At 52.5% G+C, this 21415-nt stretch overlaps 1 protein-coding gene across 4 annotated transcripts in view; it reads right to left on the bottom strand.

Annotated features, from left to right (window-relative positions):
- TRAF3 (TNF receptor associated factor 3) overlaps positions 1–21415 on the bottom strand; it is a 79583-nt gene that overhangs the window by 29452 nt on the left and 28716 nt on the right. For 2 of the 4 annotated variants that reach the window (XM_037504052.2, XM_037504051.2), the window contains exon 3: positions 9992–10093. The exons of the other annotated variants lie outside the window; for them this stretch is intronic. The gene's annotated coding sequence lies outside the window, so the exon portion shown is untranslated. The remainder of the gene's footprint in view (positions 1–9991; positions 10094–21415) is intronic. 4 annotated transcript variants of the gene reach the window in all.

Below are 21415 nucleotides of genomic sequence, written 5' to 3'. Positions count from 1 at the left end.
CTAGTCGAAACAGGAACACCGCCTGCACAGACACGTGGGCCAAAGAGGCAGGACCCACACCCCAGGATGCGCACCCCAGCAACGGCCACGCGACTTTTGACAAGCATGCCAAGACCACCCAGCGGGAAAGAAACCACCTCTGAGAGGCGGCAGAGGGATGGGCTGGGGCCCCTCACTCCAGACACCAACAGGCAGAAACGCTGATGGGCCACTGAAACGAACGCGCTAAAACCACAAAACTCTTAGAAGAAAACAGGATTCATGCTTTAAACATCGAATTCAACAAAGGATTCTTAGCTATGACTCCAAAAGCACAAGAGACAAAAGAAATGACTTCACCAAATTTTAAAACTTTGTACATAAGAGGGTATTATCGAAAATACGAAAAGGCAACAAAAATGGGAGGAAATAGCTACAGATCACACATACCATCAAGGTCTGGTAGCCACAGAGTAGCTGAAGAACTGCGGAAACTCGACAACAACGAGAAACAAGACAATTAAAGATGGGCAAAGGATCTGAGTAAACACTCCCCCCAGGAAGATATAAATAGGGAGCGTCAACCAGCACATGAGCGGACGCTCACGCCATTAGTCATAAGGGAAACACCAAAACCACAAAGAGCCGCTAACACCTCAAGGACGGCAGGAATCCAGGAAGATAACAGGCCAAACAGCCAGCGCTGGCGAGGGCGTGGCGAAGCCGCGCCTCACGTATTGCTGGTGGCAACACGGAACGTGCAGACGCTACAGAAACTGGCAACTGCTCAGAACGTGAGGCGTGGAAGGACCACGGAGCCGGCGGTCCACCCCAGGCGCTCGCTCCGCGGGCTGCACACAGGCGTCCCGACAGGCAGCGCTTACACTCACAGCAGCTCTCTGGCAGCGGGCGAGACGCGGCAGCAAGCAAAGCCCACGCGGCGGACGTCCACTGGTGACGACGCGTGGCCGAGCTGCGCGCCGGCGGAGTCCGTGGCGGTAGGAAGGAAGGAAGGATGCACTGCCAGGCCCAGCACAGATGCCTGGAGGCGGCGGTAAGGGGAGGGTGCGAGGCAGGCGGCCGCCCACGTGGCTCCTATTTACACCAAACACGCAGGACGGGTGACGCCACAGAGGCAGAGAGTGGGCCGCTGGCTGCAGGGACTGGGCGCGGGGATGAGAGCCCACTCTTCAGCTGGAATGGGCGTTCCCCATGGGCCAATGAAAATGCTTGGCGCCCCACAGGTTCCGGGTATAGCGCGCCACGAGTTGTGTGCCACAGAAGGGCACTGGGTCACACCAGTGGTCCCCAAATTCCTGCCACCTGGTGAAGTCACGGCACAAACCCACTGCCAAGTGCATGACGGGCGGCGGCGAGGAGCCATTGCCGGCCAGGCCTGCACGGCAAAGTGGAGCGTGTCGTCTGGAGAGGGGCAGACACATGACGTGGCACAGCCACGCTCTCTCAGAACTCAGCGCCCAGTGGCGTGCTGACCTGTACTCAGTGCCGCCCGACTGTCTTTCCAAAGTGGTTCACTTGACAACAATGTCACAGAGCTGCCCTCACATGCTGCTCCCAGCATGAGGAGGCTGCCAGCGTGGTGTACCCAGGTGCAATGAGGACCTGCACCAGCCCCTCGAGCTCTGCGGGCACGCGGAGTGGCAGGCATGGTGGGCGCGGCAACAGTCAGACCCTGAAGCTCCGCCCCCAGTGCACACCCACGCGCACCACGAATGTGCACACCAGGCAGCACAAGCCCCACAGCGCAGCGGTGACACTCACAGCCGCAGGCGGAGTGCAGGCCCAGCCACACAGGAGGGCGGCTCAGCACAAGGGTGGAAGCAGGAGACACGCCATGCGTGGAGACGCAGTCCCGGGGGCTGGGAATGGCCGGGAGCCAGAGCAGCGATGGCGGAACAGCCTGGAGGGTATGCGGGAAACCACTGAATGGTACACTTTAGATGGTGCGATTATACATTTTTTCTAAATAAAACAATTTTTTTTACTGAAAAATAAAGTCAGAAGGGGCTAGACACCCAACCTCTGTCTAGCGACCCTTCCTCCCCAGGCCACAGGACGGTGACAGCAGCTCATTTCAAACGGCTCAGCACGCCTGAGCCCAACAGAACCTGGTTCTGACCACGTTCAGGGCCATAGATGGGCACAGTACCGTGTAGTAACAGGAAAACTGAAAGGCAAGAGGCGTGAGGATACCAGAAGGCAAGGGAAAGCCAGGCTTGAGGAAACAACGTCCCAAATTGCATGCAGAGAAATGGACGCAGGGCAGCAAGGACACTGCCCAAATAGTTTATCAGCCCCCGTCTGACTTCTTCATTCATGTGCAATTGCAAGACCATTCGGGCTCAGAGAACAACGATGGGATTTATTTAGCAAACCAGGGAAATATAAAGAGCTACTGAGGCCAAAAATGGCCATGACCTCACCCGAAACACTGTCCAGTGTTTATAAACCCTAAACACAAATGCTCCCAAAATGGCGTCTTCCCACCACTAAGGCCTGGAGCACACGGCAGCCAGACTACAGGCTGGGATCCAGCTCATGAAGACAACAGAAGACACAACAGGAGATGCTCCCAGAGCTGCCGAGATGCCCCAGCACAGCACCAGACAAGCGACACTCAAAAGAGCAGCTGCAGCGGCTGAAGGACCCGACAAACGGCCACACTCACAGCTCGGTGAGGCCCGGCTCCGGGTCTCCGCCTTCCCTGCCAGGCTGTGACAGCAGCCAAACCGGGAACAGTTTCAGTCGCTCGGCTACTTGCAAAGCCTCCAAACTCTTCCTCTCTGAGGTTGGCAGCTGGAGGCATCTCCACATCCTTCAGAAGCCGCAACAGCCTCTGGAAGGTCGGCACTGGGGGGGCCGGAATCGCTGACCCGGGAATTGCTGAATATCTGAAAACGCTGAATCCCAACACCAAATCCTGGCAAGCTTATCAGCCGCTCCATTCCAAAATGTGGTACTTTGCTTGCATTTTCCCTGGGGCTCTCTAACCTCACCAGCACTCCCTCCAGGGGGCACCACCTGTAACAGTCTTTGGTTTCAGCCCCCCCCACCCCCACCCCCCATGTTACAAAACAAGGAGAAAAGCCAGAGAACTGCAGCCCGGCCGGCCCCAGGGCCCCGCGGATGCCAGCTAGTGCCAGGCGGCCGCACAGCAGGTGGCAGCACAGGGACACCAGTGCCACGCACTGGGGAAAAGGCTCCTTGGTTCTTACAGTTCCTGAAACATAAACAGGATGTCGGTTCTTTAGGATCTCTGCGGAGATCCAACCTGGCAGCTCCGGCCACGCGGGACCCCCTCACCCATGGCTCCGTGGAGACGCGGCGGTGGCAAAGCAAAGCTGCATATTTGGAACCTTCTCCAACAGAAGGCTGCGAAGACCCTTGCCTGGGTTTCTTGATTTAACTATAAGGACCTTTGTTTCGCTTGCTGACATGGAGGTATAAAAACACTTCAAATCTATTTCAAGGGGCCTCCCTGGTGGCGCAAGGGGTTAAGCCCCGCACTATGAAGTAATCCGCAGCCTCTGCAGCATGGGTTTGATCCCCAGCAGGCCAAGGAGCAACCCACATGGCACGGCAGACCTCTCCTGTCACCCGCTACTCCCCTCAGCAGTGTATTTCATCAGTCTGCCTGTTCTGTTCCCCACTCTGTCTCTGGTGAGTCCTCTCACCCCCCGCATCTCTGGCCTGCACCTCAGCTCTTGTATGCATAAATAAATAAATCTTAAAAAAAAATCTATTTTAGATGTGTAATAACTACAGATCAATGAAAGTGTGTATTTATGACAACTATAATTTTCGAAACATTGTTTTTGGTTTTTTGCACAAGGAGCCAGCGCGGCTCCTTGCTGTGAGGCAGGTCTTCGATGACACATTCGAGCGAGGCCACTCAGGCCGATGTAACGAGGCTCTGTCCTTGGTGGCGGTGCTGGTGGCACACAGTGAGGCCGGGTTTCCAGGCCAGGCCCTGCTAGCCTGAGCAGACGTGGCAAGAGCGAGAGCCCAGGCCGAGGCTTCGGGACTGCTGCTGGCCTGTCTTGCCTTCTCGGATGCAAAAGGATAATTACTGTGCAGATGAGAAATTACAGGAACTCAGTCAAAAGCATCAAAGAGGCGGTGACATCGTGGGGTGACGTCTGATGGACTGACATGGGCAAGCGGCTGGGGTGCCCACACCTGGGCCTAGGTGCGCAGCACCTGGCGAGTCTGGGCTGGGACCTGCATCACTGCCAGGTCTCCCCTCCCTGTCCTCCTGGAGCTTCACCCCTCCCCCAAAAGCAAGGTCCTGCAGGGCCGTAAGGAGATTCCCACTAAGTGCAAGGACCTGGCAGGGCTGGGGGGCATGAGCCGCGACCCAAGCGGGGGTCCTGGCCCGAGCGCTGGGGCTCCGGGTCCAGGCGCCTCCATTCCCTTAGAGCAGCGTGCTTAGTCTCTGACCACGTGTGTTACCGATTACTGTACTTTTGGTCTTAAATTTATTTTGGGGCTGTATTTTTACTCACATGGAAAAAAATCTAATTGCTTCGGAGAACAGTGGGGTAGGACTAGTCCCCAGTCAGCTGCCCGGGAAGCCCCGCGTGGGCGAAGGGGCCGCCTGTGCCAAGGGACTCCGGCCTCTCCTCTGGGCAATGAGGCCCTGTGATTTGTTTTACGTTCCGTACTTTCTGCGGACGTAAGGGGAGCTACATTTTAGCTGGAGATTAGAAACTGGAAACGAACATGCATCTGCTGACAAAAGGCAGTTCCAAGAACTGGAAAGCCCGGGGAAAACCAGAAAAGGGAAGCATCAGACAAACAAAGGCAGCCCTTGCCAGCCCTGTGCAATGCGGCAGGCGCAGGCCAGGCGCAGCCTCTGTCCAGCGGGAAAGTGAAAGTAAGCCAGGTGAAGCGGGCACAGGGAGGCGGGAGAAGCAGACAGCGAGCCTCGCGGGACCAGCTCTCACCACCCGCATCCTTGCGGACATCCACCTGCCAAACTCCATGCCACGGGCCGCCCGTGCTCACCAGGAGGGCCTGTGGTCACACACTGGCAGAGACAGACGGGAGACTGGCCGCCATCACATGGGAAAAGCCCTGCTTCCGGAGGGGCAGCCTGACCGTGCAGGGGCGCAGCTGGACAAGAACACGACTAGCCAGAGCTGAAACTGGTCTGAACCCCTTCAGGGAAACAACACTATCTGAGGCCCAGCACCGTCACCATCCCTTGGTGCATATGATTTAGAGTTTTTAAAAAGCATTCATCCAGCCCCCGCTACGTGCAAAGACACCGAGCCTCCGGCTGGCCTGGAGCCAGAGTCCTGCCATCTGGACAGGAAGGAGGGAGAAAACCCAGGGCTCAGCCCGCAGAACGAGCAACGGGAGGGGCCACTCTCCAGGACGTGGAGCTGCCTGGGCCCAAAGGGGCAGCAGGGTGGCCCGCACTGAGGCCTGCTTCCTGGAGCGTCGCCTTTGCCTGGACAGAGGGGTGTGCAGCAGTAAGTGTGGCCATTTCAAGGAGTGGATTACAATACTTAAGTCCACTTTGAATAAAGCATGGGAGTGAAAACCACTGGCTCTATCTCCGTGCAGCTGCCGCTGCTGCCCAGCTCCCATCGCCACCCGGGGCGTTAAGACGGGGCTGTTCAGGTGATGACCTGGACCCTCTCTTCTCCTGCCACACCTGTGCTGGGTCACCATGCCTCCCCAGGACTCACCTGCGAGATGGAAACAAACACACCCCGGCTCAGACACCACACACTGGACTCTTGGACGCCTGCCCGCTCTGCCACACTGCACTGGGACCTCGTGTTCAGCACCGCTGAGAAGGGGTCTGTCACCTCCAGGGCATCCCTTCTTACCCCTAAAACAACTTGCTCCCACCTCAGAGAGTGACTCCCCACCCAGCCAGCTGCCCGAGGCAGAACTGTCCTCACCTCCCTGAGCATGCAGTCCAATCATCAGCCGAGACCGGCTGATTCTGTTGCCTCAAATCTAAATCCCCGTCACCCCACCCCGCTGGGGACAGGGTGCGCCTTCTGGCGCTAGCGAGAGGCTCTCGTCAGGTTCCAGCTAAGTGAGCCCCTCTCACGCTTCGCAATTCAAGTCTCATCTCACATATAGGGGATCTGGGCTCGCCAGGTCCCACACCACCAAGAAATTTGCAAATGGACAAAGTGTAAAATTAATGATCTTTATATGCAAACACATACTGATTCATCAACGTATTTTTAAAAAGTTTTTATTTACAGTATTGCCAGCACAGCGGATTACTGCACAGCGCGGGAAAGCGTGAGGATGCTCCCTAAGCTCATGACAAGAGCTCCATGACGTGCTGTCCACTCCAGGATGGACAAAAGGCTGTGCCATATGCGATCATTCTCTAAGAAAGAGGGCCGAGTGCATGCGTGGGTGTGCGCCCGTGCACGCGCACACACGCACACACACACACACACGACAGAAAAGTAAACCAAAACAGAAAGACGGGTTACTTATGGAAGAAGGAAGAAAAACAGTGGAAAGCCAGAAATGGAAGCTAGGCTTTTGAGAATATTTACTTATTGAGAAAGCATGTTTTGACCTGCAATCACAGATGTTTTATAACCTTAAAACACAAAACGTAAAAGGAAGGTATTCCTTAAAATGGAAATGAAAATGAAATCAATCTAACTGTCCAGTGAGTTGCGGGCTGTGGTGGCAAATGAGGCACAGGGCCGGGCAGGGGGCAGGGACGCTGGCGCGAGGAGGGGGTGCCGGGAGGCAGGCAGCAACAGACCCTTTGCCCAGCACTCTCCGCGCTCCCCCGGCTTCTTCTCCGGTCTCCCTTGCATTTGCTCTCTGGCCCGGCGTCCACACCTGCAGGCGCGCGAGCCCGTGCCCTCCGGCTTCCCGGCCGGTGTCCACAGTCATGGGTGCGCGAGCCCTGTGCTCACGCCCTGCGCGCTTTCCCCAGCGATGTGCTGTCACGTGCGGGCCGCGAGACCAGGAAGTGAGGCCGCGGGGCCAGCGGCGGGAGGCAGGGAAGAGCCTGAGCAACTCCATTTTCCCTCAAGGCACACTGACAAACTGGCGCAGGGACTTGAAACTTAATTATGTGGCAGGAAATCACTAGGCTATGCTCCAAGGACAGACAGAACTGCAGAAACTCTTAGCTGCTTTCAGTAACCACATCGCTGGCGCTGCTCTAAAACCCACATACTTCACAGGTTAAAACACGGAGGTGATGATGCTGAGACTATTAGGAACCAAGATATTCCACTTGAGAGAAAAGACCTATCAATCTTGAAACCAGAGACCCCCCCCACCGACCCACCCGGTCGCCAGCACTTGGCCCCAGAAGCTGCTTGGGGACAGCGCAGGCGGCAGCAGGGGGTGAGCCTCTCCCCACCCGTCACCAGGGGCTCAGGAGGCAGGCAGGGGCCCCAGCAGCGATGGCTGACGGCAGTGGTTCCCCTTTCGCACCCGGGGCTGGCAGAGAGAAGTGGGGCCCCGCAGGCCAGCTCAGCACAAGGCTCCTCCAGTTGCAGGCCTTGGAGAGGCTGTGGAGGTGCCTGAGCATGGAGGGGCCATCAGGTGCGCGTGGTGAGTGCTTGGGAGCTCATGGCCCAGACACGCGAGGGCCCTGAAAAGGGGTACAGCAGGCCCGAGCCAGCCTGGGGCTCTGACCTGGCCCCAGAGGAGAGACGCTCAGACCCTGCTCCTGCCCTCCCAGGAACAAAGCAGCAGCAGCAGCCACCGCCGACCTGGCAAAGACACTGAAGAGCTTCTCCGAGGCCAGGGCTGCACCTGTGCCAGCCTGCCCTGCCTCTGCCTGAGAGGGGCAGCGGGCCTCGGGCCTGGCGTCTCAGCCAATGGCTGGTGGTGAGGGCCAGCCTCTCACAGAGCTGTGTGCCGCTCAGCACTGCTGACGGGTGACCAGCGCTCTATGTCCGGGTCACCTATGGGGGCTATCCTCGTCCGGCACCGCCTCCCCTCTGCTACCTGTTGCTGTCTGGCCCAGTGTCCACTGTCCGTCCCGGCCCTCAGACTGTGGCTGGGGCTGCTGCAGGGAGTGTCGCCTCTCCCCCCTCCTCAATGCGAGCACCTCCAGCTGCTGTGAGTTGGGTCCCGGCCGCCACTCCAGGCCCTCGTAGGCAGGATGGCGCCATTTTGGCCTTTTGTTAAAGCCTCATGGAAGCTGTGGACACTCTCTGGGGTGAGGTGGCCAGTGGTCTGGAGGACTCCTGGTTTCCCCTGTTTGTTAAATAAACCCCACCGCTGTTGTTCCCTGGTCTTGCAATTGTGCACGTGACCAGCCCTCCACTGGGCACTGCCCTTCTGACCTGCGACATTCCCTACGATACTCTCAACGTGAAATCAAAGAGGTAAAAACCATACACTCCTACATTAGAAATACAAACAGTGGGCCTCCCCTGGTGGCACAGGGGGTTGAGCGCCGCACTATGAAGCTGTCCGCAGTCTCTGCAGAGCGGGTTTGATCCCGGCCGGCCGGCCGGCGAGGATCCTACATGGCATGGCAGACCTCTCCCGTCCTGCCTGCTGCTCCCCTCAGCAGTGTGTTATGTCAGTTTGTCTGTTCTGCTCCCCGCTCTGTTTCTGGTGAATCCTCTCACCCTCCCGCACATCTGGCCTGTACCCTGGTTCTTGTATAAATGAATAAATAAATCTTCTAAAAAAAGAAAATACAAACAGTATGCGTTCATGATGCACGTTTACCTAAGAAGTCTATCTCCTCGCTGTGCACCATAAAAGGACTGGACACACCATCAGCTTGGGCAGTGAGCAGCCCCGACACCCGGACACCACTTCCACCGAGGGAACGGAGCTGCTCAGAGAACGGAAATCCCATAGCCGGGAGCAGGGACAGGACAAAATCAGCCAGGCCGCCATACCACCCACATAGCAAGGACAGGAAGACAAAGCCCACACCAAAGGCTGGCGTCAGCCCCAAGAGGGACCTGGCGGAGAATGACGGCGACACGGCTAACATGCATGTCTAGATTCGCGTGCTTGTAACGGGACAGCGCAGTCACGGGCACCGGTGGAGAAGCTCTGGGGCCGCCTCGTCTTCTGAGGCTGATGAACCAACATCTCGCAGCATCTCCTACCCCAGCTGCCCCCGGCAGTGAGCAAGGGCAGGTTCTGGAGGCGGCCGGCTCACAAGGCAGAACACACGCTGCAGCCGCTGGACCCTGAGTGCAGGCCCTGACCCCCGGGCCCAGCCTCCAGACCCACCTGCCACTTCACAGCCAGACAGGCAGGGGGACGCGTCTGGTGGGACCCCCCTCACAGTGAGACCGGAAAAGCCTCTGACTACAGGACAGTCAGCTTGGATTTTCCAGTGAGGAAAAAGGGGCTGTGAGGAGTGACGGTGAAGAAAGGAGAGCTAAGGGACAAGCAGCTGATGGCAACTGTCTGGTGTCGCTCCCAGAAACTAAAAAACACCGTTGAGGGAAACTGAGCAGCACCGTCTTATAAACAAAATCTTCTACACGAATTTCTCCAAGTGAGCTATGTATTAAATCTCACTTTGAACGCCCACATTTCAACCGCACTTTTACATTCTAACTTGTTACAGAGTTCTAACATACTGAGTATAAAACGCACCCAGTCACAAGTGAGAGCTTAAAATAGAGGGTATTTCGTTTCCTTTCACACTCCCGGAGAAAGATGGCCAAGGAGCAAAGGCCATGGCAGGCGGTGAGGTGGCCCCGCCACACCCCGCGCAGGGGCGCCCTCCTTGGCGGGGGCCAGGAGGCCAAGACTCCTGTGCCAGCAGCTGTGTCTATTATTCTTAAAGTTTAATGCTGGCTCTCCAAAATGAAAAGTAAAAATGAGACCAGAATACAGAGGCCTGCCTGGAGGCAAGACTCAAATCCACCTACTGGAGAATGAATCTGCTACACAAAAATGAGTAAATTCAGGAGGTTTTCGAACTTTATTTTTATGCAAAGCGAACAGCAAAAGCCTGGTGAAAGCAACCTGTGGGAACTGACCTCCTCGGGGGACGTACCTGTGTGTCCTAAGCTGCCAGAAGACACAGCGATGCCGGGGGGGCTCCAACAGGGAGAGCGGGGACGGGTCAGCCCCACCCCAGGGTGCAGAGGGCCCTCACCTAGAACACAAGAACAGCACGTGGTCAGTTCCCTCCTGGGAGACTTTAAAAGCTTTCAAAAAACCAATATCACAAACAGAAATGTGTATGAAATGCTCACACAAGAAGTTTAAGTAAGACACCTAAGCCTCTACGCAAGCGCGGGCTTTGGATTTCCTACATTTTTTGAGCTGGACACAAATTACAGTCTGGGCATTTTCTGATCATCTTCGAATCACTTTTATTAGAAGTGCCACAGTCTCAGCAAAGCAGCGGACAGGTACGTACAGGCTGACAAGGCCAAGCAATGAGGACCAGGGATCCCCGAGGCCCTGGTGGCCCCTTTGGTGTCCCAGATCCTCTCTTCCTCCTCCAAGTGATCGTCACCCTAGCTCTTTAAATTTTTATTTAGGGCCTCCCTGGTGGCACAAGGGGTTAAGACGCAACCTATGAAGCTGTCCGCAGCCACTGCAGCATGAGTTCAATGCCCGGCCAGGCAGCAACCCACATGGCGCAGGCAGACCTCTCCTGTCTCCCCGCTGCTCCCCCTCGGCAGTGAATTTCAGTCGATCTGTGTGTTCTGCTCCCCACTCTGTCTCTGGTGAATCCTCTCATCCCCCGCACCTCTGGCCTGTACCCCAGCTCTTGTATGCATAAATAAATATATCTTAAAAAAAAAATTTTCCATTTCTTACTTTTAGTAAGTTATATTTTTCAAGAAATTTGTCTGTATCATCTGTATTTTCAAATTTACTGACATTATGCAATTTCTAATAACATTTTATATTTTTAGAGTCTATTGAATCCATAGTGGTGCCCTGCCCTGCCCTGCCCTGGATTGTGCCTCCTTTTCCCCCTTCTGAGTCTCACCAAAAGTTTGTCAATTTTACTATATTTGAAGAACCAGTTTTTGGATTGGTTGATTTTTCCCAATAAATTTTCCATTTGATTAATTATGTTCACTCCCCCCGCTTAAGCTTTTTTTTTCTGTTATTCCTTTAATTTTTAATTAGAATAATGCTTAGTCTATTGATTTTCAGTCTTTCTACCTTTTTAAGGCTATAAATCTTTCTCTAGGTACAGCTTTGGCTGTATTGTACACATTTTGATATATAGTATTACCAGCTAAAAATCTTTTCTTGCTTCCTTTTTCAACTTTCAGGGATTTTTTTAAATTAATTTATTTATTTATACAAGCACTGGGTACAGTCAGAAGCGCGGGAGGGTGAGAGAATTCACCAGAGCCAGAGCGGGGAGCAGAACAGGCAGACTGACGAAGTACAATGCTGAGGGGAGCAGCGGGTGAGGCAGGAGAGGTCTGCGAACCATGTGGGACCCTCACCAGTGACCGGGGATCGAACTGGCGCTGCAGAGGCTGTGGGCAGCTTCACAGCCCAGCGCTCAACCGCTGCGTCACCGGGGAGGCCCAACTTTCAGGGATTTTTGTAATTATCTTTTTATCACTGAGATATAGCTTAATCTGACTGAGGTCTAAGATTATGATCTCTATTATACAATACTTTGAAAGGTATTGAGACTTGCCCTAGGCACAGCACTGGTCATATATGCCCCATATGTGTGCCTAGAAATAAAGTTTTTGGATGGAAATTTGCATGTATGTACATCAGACCAATGGTACTAATCCTTATTTAAACATCTTATAGATTTTTTTAGTCTACTTATTCTATCAATTTACTCAGACCTATGTTGAAATCTCCACTGCAATTATGTATTTGTCTATTTTTCTTTGTACTTATTGACATAAGTACATTCTTGTATATTCTTAAGTCACATTATTAGATTTAGAATCATTTTGATTTCCTGTTGGATTGATCCTTTTATCATCATATACTATGGCAGGACTACATGCTAACCAAAATCATTTCTTTGGCCTCCTGAGCACACAGCTACATTGTATTTTCCAGCCTCCCTGCAGTTAAGCTTGGTTATAAGACCTGGGCTGGCCCCATGGAATATAACCTGCCTTCCCTCTCCCCCAAATACAGAGGGTGCGCTGCAGTGTCCCCAGTCCCAGAAAGTGGCAGAGTCACAAGAAAGAAGCAACACCAATCCCTAAGTGATCATGTGGGAAGCAATCTGAGGACAAGAGCTTTGTGTGAGCAGCAAACCACCCTTTTATGGCAGGCTACTCAATGTCTTATTACAGGGCAAACTGTTTTGTCATATGAATGCAGTATTATTATCCATATGAAATGGCTTTCATATCAAGTACTGCTTTTTGCCTTAAAGTGTATTTTATCAGACACCTTACAATCTTTTTTTTAAATGATTTATTTTATTTATTTATGCATACAAGAACTGAGGTGTAGGCCAGAAGTGTGGAGGGGTAAGAGGATTCACTAAAGACAGAGTAGGGAGCAGAACAGGCCGATCCACTGAAATCCACTGCTGAGGGGAGCAGCGGGGAGACAGGAGAGGTCTGCTGTGCCCTGTGGGTGCAGCTCCCTGGCCGGGGATCAAACTCAGGCTACAGTGGCTGGCAATAGCTTGATAGCGCTGAGACTTTAACCCCTGTCAACCAGGGAGGCCCTGATACCTTACAATCTTGCTTTTGGTTAGTATCTGCATAGTTTATTTTTTCAGCATTTTATTTTCAACACTTCTTAATCCTTATGTTTTAAATGAAAACTCTTAAACAGAATATTTGATCTTTACTTTTTTTTTTTTTTTTTTGGTGAGACCCTCGCCGGCGGCCAGGGAATGAACCGGCGCTGCAGAGGCTGCAGGCAGCCTCGCAGCCCAGCGCTCAACTGCCGCACCACCAGGGGAGGCCCTACTTTTTTTTTTTTAAGATTTATTTATTTATTTATACAAGCACTGGGTACAGTCAGAAGCGCGGGAGGGTGAGAGGATTCACCAGAGCCAGAGCGGGGAGCAGAACAGGCAGAATGACGAAGTACACTGCTGAGGGGAGCAGCGGGTGGCAGGAGAGGTCTGTGTGCCATGTGGGAACCTCACCCGGTGGCTGGGGATCGAACCGGCGCTGCAAAAGCTGCGGGCAGCTTCGCAACCCAGCGCCCAACCGCTGCGCCACCAGGGAGGCCCATTTGATCTTTACTTTTAATTAGAACATTTAAAATCTATTACACTGAATTCAACTACTCATATTTAGGTTTAATTCTATTTTACCAGGAGCTTCCAATGTGCCTTCTGGATTGTTTGTTACTCTAGTAACCACTCCTTGTTAACCTGAAATTTACACATTACTTCTTTTTTTTTTTTATTTACACTTTTTTTTTTATAGAGGCGTGTTTTATTTATTTATTTGTTTGTTTGTTTTTTTTTGTTTGTACATGCACTGGGTACAGCCAGAAGCGCGGGAGGGTGAGAGAATTCACCAGAGCCAGAGCAGGGAGCAGAGCAGGCAGAAGGACCAAAGTACACTGCTGAGGGGAGCAGCGGGTGGCAAGAGAGGTCTGCGCACCATGCGGGACCCTCCTCTGGTGGCCGGGGAGCGGCCGGGGATCGAACAAGCGCCGCAGAGGCCGCGGGCGGCTTCGCAACCCAGCGCTCAACCGCTGCACCACCGGGGAGGCCCTACACATTACTTCTTTGAATAATTACTTTAGAAAATAAAATATGCAGGTTCTTACCAAAATCCAATGTTAGTATCTTTTCTCTTCTCTTGAACAGCATCCCATTTACCTATTTCCAAGTTAAATCCTCCTGTCGTGGATATACATGGTCATTACTGCTTTAAAACAAGAACCATTCTTTTTTCTTCTTTTTTTTTGAGGCACAGAATTATTCTTCCTTGTAGTCTCCTGAAGCTATCACGCCAGTCTTCCTGCTTTCGCTGCGGTGTTGAGAAGCCAAATGATCTGTCTCTTTGCAGGTGATATTTTTCCAATGACTTTAAGGTTTTCTCTTCTCACTGGTGTCCTGCCACTTCACCATCCCCTGGGTGTGGAGTTTTATTATCCTGTGAGTCATTTATTGAACATCTGAATCTGTGGTTTGGCACCTTTCATAGTTTCTGGAAAATCTTCGGTCATTATCTTTTCAAATATTGCGTCTGCATCCCCACCTTTCCCTCTTCACCTCAGAGCCCAGCCCCGTGGTGGCGGCCTCACTGCCCACCGCCCCCCTCGCCCCCCCCTTCCCTCTGCATTTCCTGGATTCCCAGCTCTGCTTCATCCTCATCTTTCTTTCTGCCCTATTGCTAGGGCGGCCTATAGTGAGTTTCCAGTGTCACGGGATCTTTCATTCCCCAGATACCTGGTCACCATGCCGTGTCCTTGTTAGATGTCCTGCGTGTGTCCTACCTGCCAAATTTATGGAGGTGTTTGGAGTGTATGTCAAATATTGCCTGGTAGTTTTCCTTTATGGTAGCTTTGGTTCTGATTTCAGGCTTTTGCAGGTGTCACAGAAATGTTCCTCTTCCACATTCTGAAAGTTTCTGTCAGGTGGGCATTCCATCTTCCCTAAGTACCGGACACAATTTACCAGTGAAGCCATTAGGGCCTGGAGTTTCTTTGAGGTCAGGATTGTAACTACACATTCAACTTGTTAATAGAAAGCCACCTAAGTGACTTATTACTTCTTGAGTGAGCTTTGGAATGCATGTCTTTCAAAATATTAGCTCATCTGTCATATTCATTGGCATAGTCATTCATGATACTCCCTATTATCCTTCAATGTCTGTGGGGTCTGCAGTGAAATTCTCTTCACATCCCTGGTGCCGGCAATTCATGTTTCTTTTTTCCCCCAGGGATAAGATTTTTCTGGATACATCTTCAATTTACCGGTTTACCTTCACACTCCAAACATAGTGACACCATCTTCACTTCTCCTCGTCCAGCCTTAGTATGTTGTCATTTACCCGCCTCTGTTCTCAATCCCACAACACGCTGTTGGTTCTTCTTTAATCAGTCAATTTTAAAAAGACAAAAAGTGAGAATATTTATCCCTCTACTGACCATTTCAGGTTCTCTTCGTTCCTGGCAGCTCGCCCCATCTACAGTCTCGTGGTGCGACTCTGCAGGCGATGAGCTCAGCTCTTCTTGGTGTAGAAACGTGCACTCATGTTCACTTCTGAAAGGCTTTTACTGGGCACAGTGCTCTCCTGGCCAGGCCTGCATTTTGCCACTGAAGTGTGTCACCCGAGGTCTCCTGACCCCAGCGCCTCTGGCGGGAGCCTGCTGCGTCTTTGCTCCTCTGTGATGTGTCCTGTCGTCTCGCTGCTATTAGTGCACTTTTCAGCGCCTGGATGGCGCAGTACCTTGGTACGGTTTATTTACTCTTTGGGGGTTTTCGTCTTCATGGTTTATGGTTTTCATCAAATTTGGATATGTTCAGTGACTCATCTGAAAATACTGTTTCCAGTGCCCCCTCTTCTGGAACTCTAGTCATGCGCACCTGAGGGTGGTGGGTTCTGGCTCACAGGTCATGTGCTATTAATTTTGTCTTTATTCTCTGTGCTGTAGTTTGGATGGTTTCTATTCCTGTGTCTTCTTCTGTAGTGCTGCTTTGCTATTAATCTCTACTGCATTTTTCATTTCAGAGATTGTATTTTTCATCTCTAGAAGTTCTACTTCAGTATTTTGTATCTTTTATTTCACGCTTTCCTCAATGTTCTCACATATGTGCACCATATTTATAGCAGCTATTTTCAAGTCTGCGTGTGCTAATCCCATCATTTCTGTTATTGCAGGGACTGCTTCTATTGACTGCCTTTCCTCCTGGATAATATTGTAATTTCTTGTCCTTCCAATGTCTGGTAATTTTTATTAGATGCTGGACAATGGAATTTGAAAATTTTTTCACTTTATTGAGTGCTGAATTTTAAACATCCTTATTTTAGGTATAACTGGAGCTGCATTGGGAAGTGCATTTAAGTTACTTGGGGTCAAGTGATCCAAACCTATAGTAGCCTTTTAATTGAGGGCTAATTCAGCCCCACCTCTAAGGGGACACCTTTCTGAAGCCCCTAGCGGATGTCCTAAAAATTAAACAAGCCTTTAAAAGATCTAATGCCACCCTGGGTAGTGGCCACAAGCCCTGTCAGTTCGCTTCTTTCTGGCAGTGGGTCACCTGATATGGAAGTTTTCCTCTCAGGTACATGAGATCAGTGGAGAATGCCTCAGGGGTCATCTCAGGCTTCTGGAGTTTGGGTTATAGCTCCCTCCTCTCCTACACCTGCCCTCAAATTCTTGCTGCTTCATTGTCCCCAAACTCTGGCCTCTATTTTGTCCCGTTAGTGGGCTCTAGCTGGCTTCTCTCTCCATGCCCTCTAATGTGGAAACTGTCTCCAGGCCAGGGCCAAATCTAACCTGCTACCTGTTTTTATAAATAAAGTTATGGGAACAAATCCACACCCATTCATTTATGTGCCTAATAAGAAAGCAACCACACACAAAGGCAGAGTTGAACTAGTTGTGACAGTGACTGACAGTGTGGAAAGCCTAAATATTTACTATCTGGCCTTTTTTTTCTTAAAGGTTTATTTATTTATACAAGAACCAGGGTACAGGCCAGATGTGCGGGAGGGTGAGAGGATTCACCAGAGACAAAGCGGGGAGCAGAACAGGCAGACTGACTGAAATCCACTGCTGAGGGAGCAGCGGGGAGACAGGAGAGGTCTGCTGCACCATGTGGGGTTCTCGCCAGCCAACCAGATTGAACCCGTGCTGCAGAGGCTGCGGACAGCTTCACAGTGCAGCACTCAACCGCCTGCGCCACCAGGAGGCCCCTATCTGGCCTTTTATGGAAAATGTCTGTGGAGCCCTCCTCTAGAAAATCTATTAGAATTTTCATAGGGCTCATTTTATTTGTTTTCTTTAACTCAGGGAACACCATCCTAACCTACCAGGAGGCCAATGTTTGGAAACTGTCATTCCATGTCTGGTTTTTGAGTTGTTTAAGACGGGCGTCAGTTTTGGGCCCAGGGGAAGGTGAGTGAGATGCCTGCTGCCAGGCACAAATTTTAGAGGCGTGCCGAAAACCTCAGAGAAATAATTAATGCAGAAAAGTTGCACGAGAAGTAAAATTTGAAAATTTTCAATCAAGACAGTATCCGTAACAGTACTGACCTGAGCCACTCTGAAGCCTGAGGCAAAAGGAAAAATCACTAATAATGATCCTGCCTTCATTTAAAATTTGATTTCTTTCATGATAGGCTTTTTGCACCAAACTGAATTTTTTTTTAAAGGATTGCAGTAAAATAGAATTAATCTCAGTTCCTGAGCTCTTCTGGTGCTCCCTTAAGACTGCAGTTGAGGCCAGAGCCCCTCCCCCCCAGACCTGCAGAGAGCAGTTCTCCAGCCTGTCAGTGCCCCACGGCAGACGCAGGCTCCAGGAAAACTTCTGACTAAGCAGAATCACACCAAAGTATTAAAACCACGAGACAGTATCCGGGCTCAGACTGAATGTTTTTTCCCAGAGATATCTTAGAAACAGCCAGCGCTTTGGCGTGACACACTGAGCCCTTATCACTTCTGCTGCGCGTTTCACACTTCCCACACACACCCACTTCGTGGACGGAGCGCTGCAACGGAAAAATTCTCTTACAACTCCTGCGTGAGTATACACACACGGGACGCTCTGACCAGCAGACCGCACCGTGATCACACACTGGCCAGGGAGAGGCCAGCACAGGGTGCCAAGACCGCCAGCCGCAGCCACTGTCACCAAGTCAGCTCACTGATTAGGGAGAGGTGGTGTCCAGGCTCCGAGAACATGCACTCATGTAAGAGCGAATCAACCAACAGGCTGCTGTCCCCGGCTCTGCAGGATGACCGTCCTCCTGAAACTAGCCAGCCGGCTCTGAGCCCGCCAGTGCGGAGCACGGCACCGGGCGAGGGGAAGCACCACCTCATTGGCACGAGTGTGAGAAGCCGACTTCTCTGCACAGTTTACCTCCTTTTCCAAGGCACCGGTGCAGGGAAATATATTTAAATATAATGACCAAAAACCTTTTCCTCTTAAATATTTTATGGCACGAAGTTTAGTAGAAAAACAAAGACTACGAAATTGAAAGTTAGCATTTTTACAAACAATCCAGAATCACGAAGCGCAATTAACAATCAGCTGCCATTCGGGTTCACGAACAGCCCCCTCCACCGGGCACCCACCTCGGTGCCCAGGCCCACCTGGCCCTCGGGCGGGAGGTTCTGCCCTGGCAAGACCCGCCTCCCGCAGCAGGGGCGGCGCCCACATTCCTGCGCCCCTCTGCCCTCTGTGAGCTTCTCCCCACAGCCTCCACTGTCTGGCGATCACTACATCCCCAAGTCTCGGCTCCCACACCTTGACAGCAGCCACTTAACCAAACACACAACTTTCCCGGGAACGCAGGGCAGGGAGACAGCAGGCCTGCCCCGGGGCCCACGCGGGCCGCTCAGCAGGCTCTGTCTCCTGGAGCGATTTTCTGTGGATCTCAGATCCAAGTGGCCCCCTAAACCCTGGCCCACAGCACAAAGACACCATCATGGCCCCTGGCCTCGCTGCTGCCCTCACGCCTGGTGGTGACCTCGCTGAAGACAAACGCATCCCGCTCCGGTTTGAGCCCCAGCACCCAGGGGACACACAGCAAACCTCCCTGGACACACCCCAGTCAGAGCACCGGGTGTCACTCACTCCCGTAGTCACCGTGGACGCCTCGGACCTCTAAGTACAGTCTCCCCTCCATGGGAAGGGCAAGGAGACAGCACTGGCCCGGCTTGCATGGCGCCAGCTGCAACCGAGTCCACTGCACCAGCGCAGGCGCCAGCGACCAGGCCTGGGAATCAGCGTCTTCACCGTGGTGCTATCTGCCACCTGCCTGGCCGAGTTTCCTGTAGAGACCCCAGGGCCCAGGTGCCTGCTCTCGGAAATGGCCCCTCCGGCGGGCGCCTGTCATGAGGCAGTGAACACGGCCTGCAAATCTAAGCACCAAAAGCGCTAGGGTGGATTTACTGGCTCTTAGAAACTATGCCTGTCTCTTGAAGTTCCTACCCTTGACTCGGAAGGCCCCCTCTGAGCCGCCCTCACACGGAGTCGGTGGACTTACAAGGAAAAGGAGAGGGGAAAGCAGGAGAAAGACCCACTCGGGACAAAAGAGTCATCTATTCTGAGGGCTGCCCGCTGCCCAGAAGGGGACGGAGGAGAGGCAGTCAGTCATTTGACAAAAATACCGAGTAATGGAAAAAAGACTGCTTGCTTGAGAGAGGAAACACTCCGGGGGTTCTGAGACAGCTGTAACAGCCCCAGCCAGCTCGAGGAAACGCTGGTGTCCATCGTTCACACACGCAGCTCGGACGCTGGGTGACCAGGGGCAGCGGAAGGTGCGAGCGGATCCTGTGTGGGCGGCGGGGGTGGGGGAGGCCTTCCTGAGAAATAGTTTAAGCTAATCTGAGGGGTCACAAGAAGTGAGCTATTTCTGAAATTCTCAGATTTTAAGATTGTAAATAAGTAACTATAAGAAGAAAATCCAGGGCCTTCCTGGCGGCACAGGGATTAGTCTCAGCGCTATCAATCTATCGCCGGCCTGAGATCGATCCCCTTCTAGGGTGGTGACCCACAGGGCGCAGCAGACCTCTCCTGACTCGCCCACTGCTCCCCTCAGCAGTGTATTTCAGTCAGTCGGCCTGTTCTGTTCCCCACTCTGGCTCTGGTGAGTCCTCTTACCCCCGCACCTCTGGCCTGTACCCCATCTCTTGTATGCATAACTAAAAGATACAAATCTTTATAAAAAAGAATTTCAGTTCCTGCATGTGTCTGTGAGACGCCACTGTGTGCACGCGGCACTTCCACAAGGCTGAGAACTGGTCATTTTTGACTGATTATATCTCTTGACAAACCCTGATACTCCCTCCCTTCAATTCATGACAGAGCAGCTTCCACAAGATCGTGCTGCTGGACTCGCTGCTTGTGTGGCACAGTGTGGGAACAGCGCCCCAATCACTGCCGTGACTCAGTAATCGCCTCCCCTGGACGTCACCGCAAAGGGTCAACAGGGTAATGGTTTGCCCTTGGGTTTTAGGGAACCCAAGGGCCATGCAGTCTGCTGAGGTGCCGCCTCAGAGGCCCGATGCGGTAGCCTCCTGGGGAGAGCCCTGGGCACACAAGGCGTCGTCGTGAGAAGAGCCAGCCCAAAATGGCAACGTGGACTCCTCCTCGCTTGCAGGTGTCCTTCCCGACGCGCACCGCTCTCTCGGCTGGGTGAAGCTGCGCATCCGCCCTGGCCAAGGGAAACGGCTGGAGAACCTCGGTCTCCTTCTCACTGTTCCCGATGGCCCCGTCTCCCCACGTCTACCAGACTGCCCCTGGCCTTCCTTCCCGTCAGCGTCGCTCACCGTTCCCCAATCTGCAGCAGCCCTACTACTTCTGGGGAGCCCCAAAGTCATTCAGATGTTGACCAGCTGGTGGCTGCAGCCTGTGCTCTAGGCTAGGCCCTGCTTCCACCTATGACATCAGCCTTGGCACGTGACTGAGAACGAAACCAAGGGGGAGACAGGAGCAGGAGCACCTGTGCTTGTGGCAGGGGAGATGGCCACACACATCCCGCGCCTGAACATGCCCTGCTCACAAACCTGTCGCCTTTCTCATCCAAGTGGAAGGCCAGCGCGGGGGTGGCCCCCCAACGCCCTCCCCCATTCCCTCTGCACGAACGCTGTCACCAGTTCACTTCGAGTTAGAGATGGAGCCTGGACTCCTGCACACACAGCGGACACTTCAGAAGTGCTGCAACCAGGTCCAGCTTCACCTTGTGCCCTCAACATGATCCCCCAATGCACGTGGTCGAGGGCCCATTGGGCCCAACACCGTCGCCGCCCCCGACAGTCCAGCAATCACACCTTTCGATTTTACTTGTCCGTTGAGTAAACTAGATTAAGAATATGGTTATCACTTGGGAGTAATGAAAACATCTGGGTGTACAACGAGGAATTTCCTGGGAAGTACTGAATTGTGCACTATTACAGGGCAGAGCGTATGGCAAGCACGCTATCTCAAAAAAAAAAAAAAACAAAACTGCAATTAAAAAATAAATTTAGGGGCCTCCCCGGTGGCGCAGCGGTTGAGCGCTGGGCTGCAAAGCTGCCCGCAGCCTCTGCAGCGCCGGTTCGATCCCCGGCCGCTGGAGAGGGTCCCACATGGCACCAGACCTCTCCTGCCACGCCAGCTGCTCCCCTCAGCAGTGTATTTCATCAGTCTGCCTATTCTGTTCCCTGCTCTGGCTCTGGTGAATTCTCTCACCCTCCCGCACTTCTGACTGTACCCAGTGCTTGTATAAATAATCTTTAAAAAAAATAAAATAAAATAATAAATTTAAAAAAGACTGGTTATCAAAAGCTCCCATTAACTTTTAATGCTTCCTAACTCTAGCACGTGACAACTGTCATGTCT

Source organism: Talpa occidentalis, unplaced genomic scaffold (assembly GCF_014898055.3).
Source record: "Talpa occidentalis isolate TD23 unplaced genomic scaffold, MPIMG_talOcc4v2.1 talOcc4.11, whole genome shotgun sequence".
NCBI lineage: Eukaryota > Metazoa > Chordata > Mammalia > Eulipotyphla > Talpidae > Talpa > Talpa occidentalis.
Note: the sequence above shows the minus strand (reverse complement) of the source record. Positions and strands in the feature narration are given on the sequence as shown.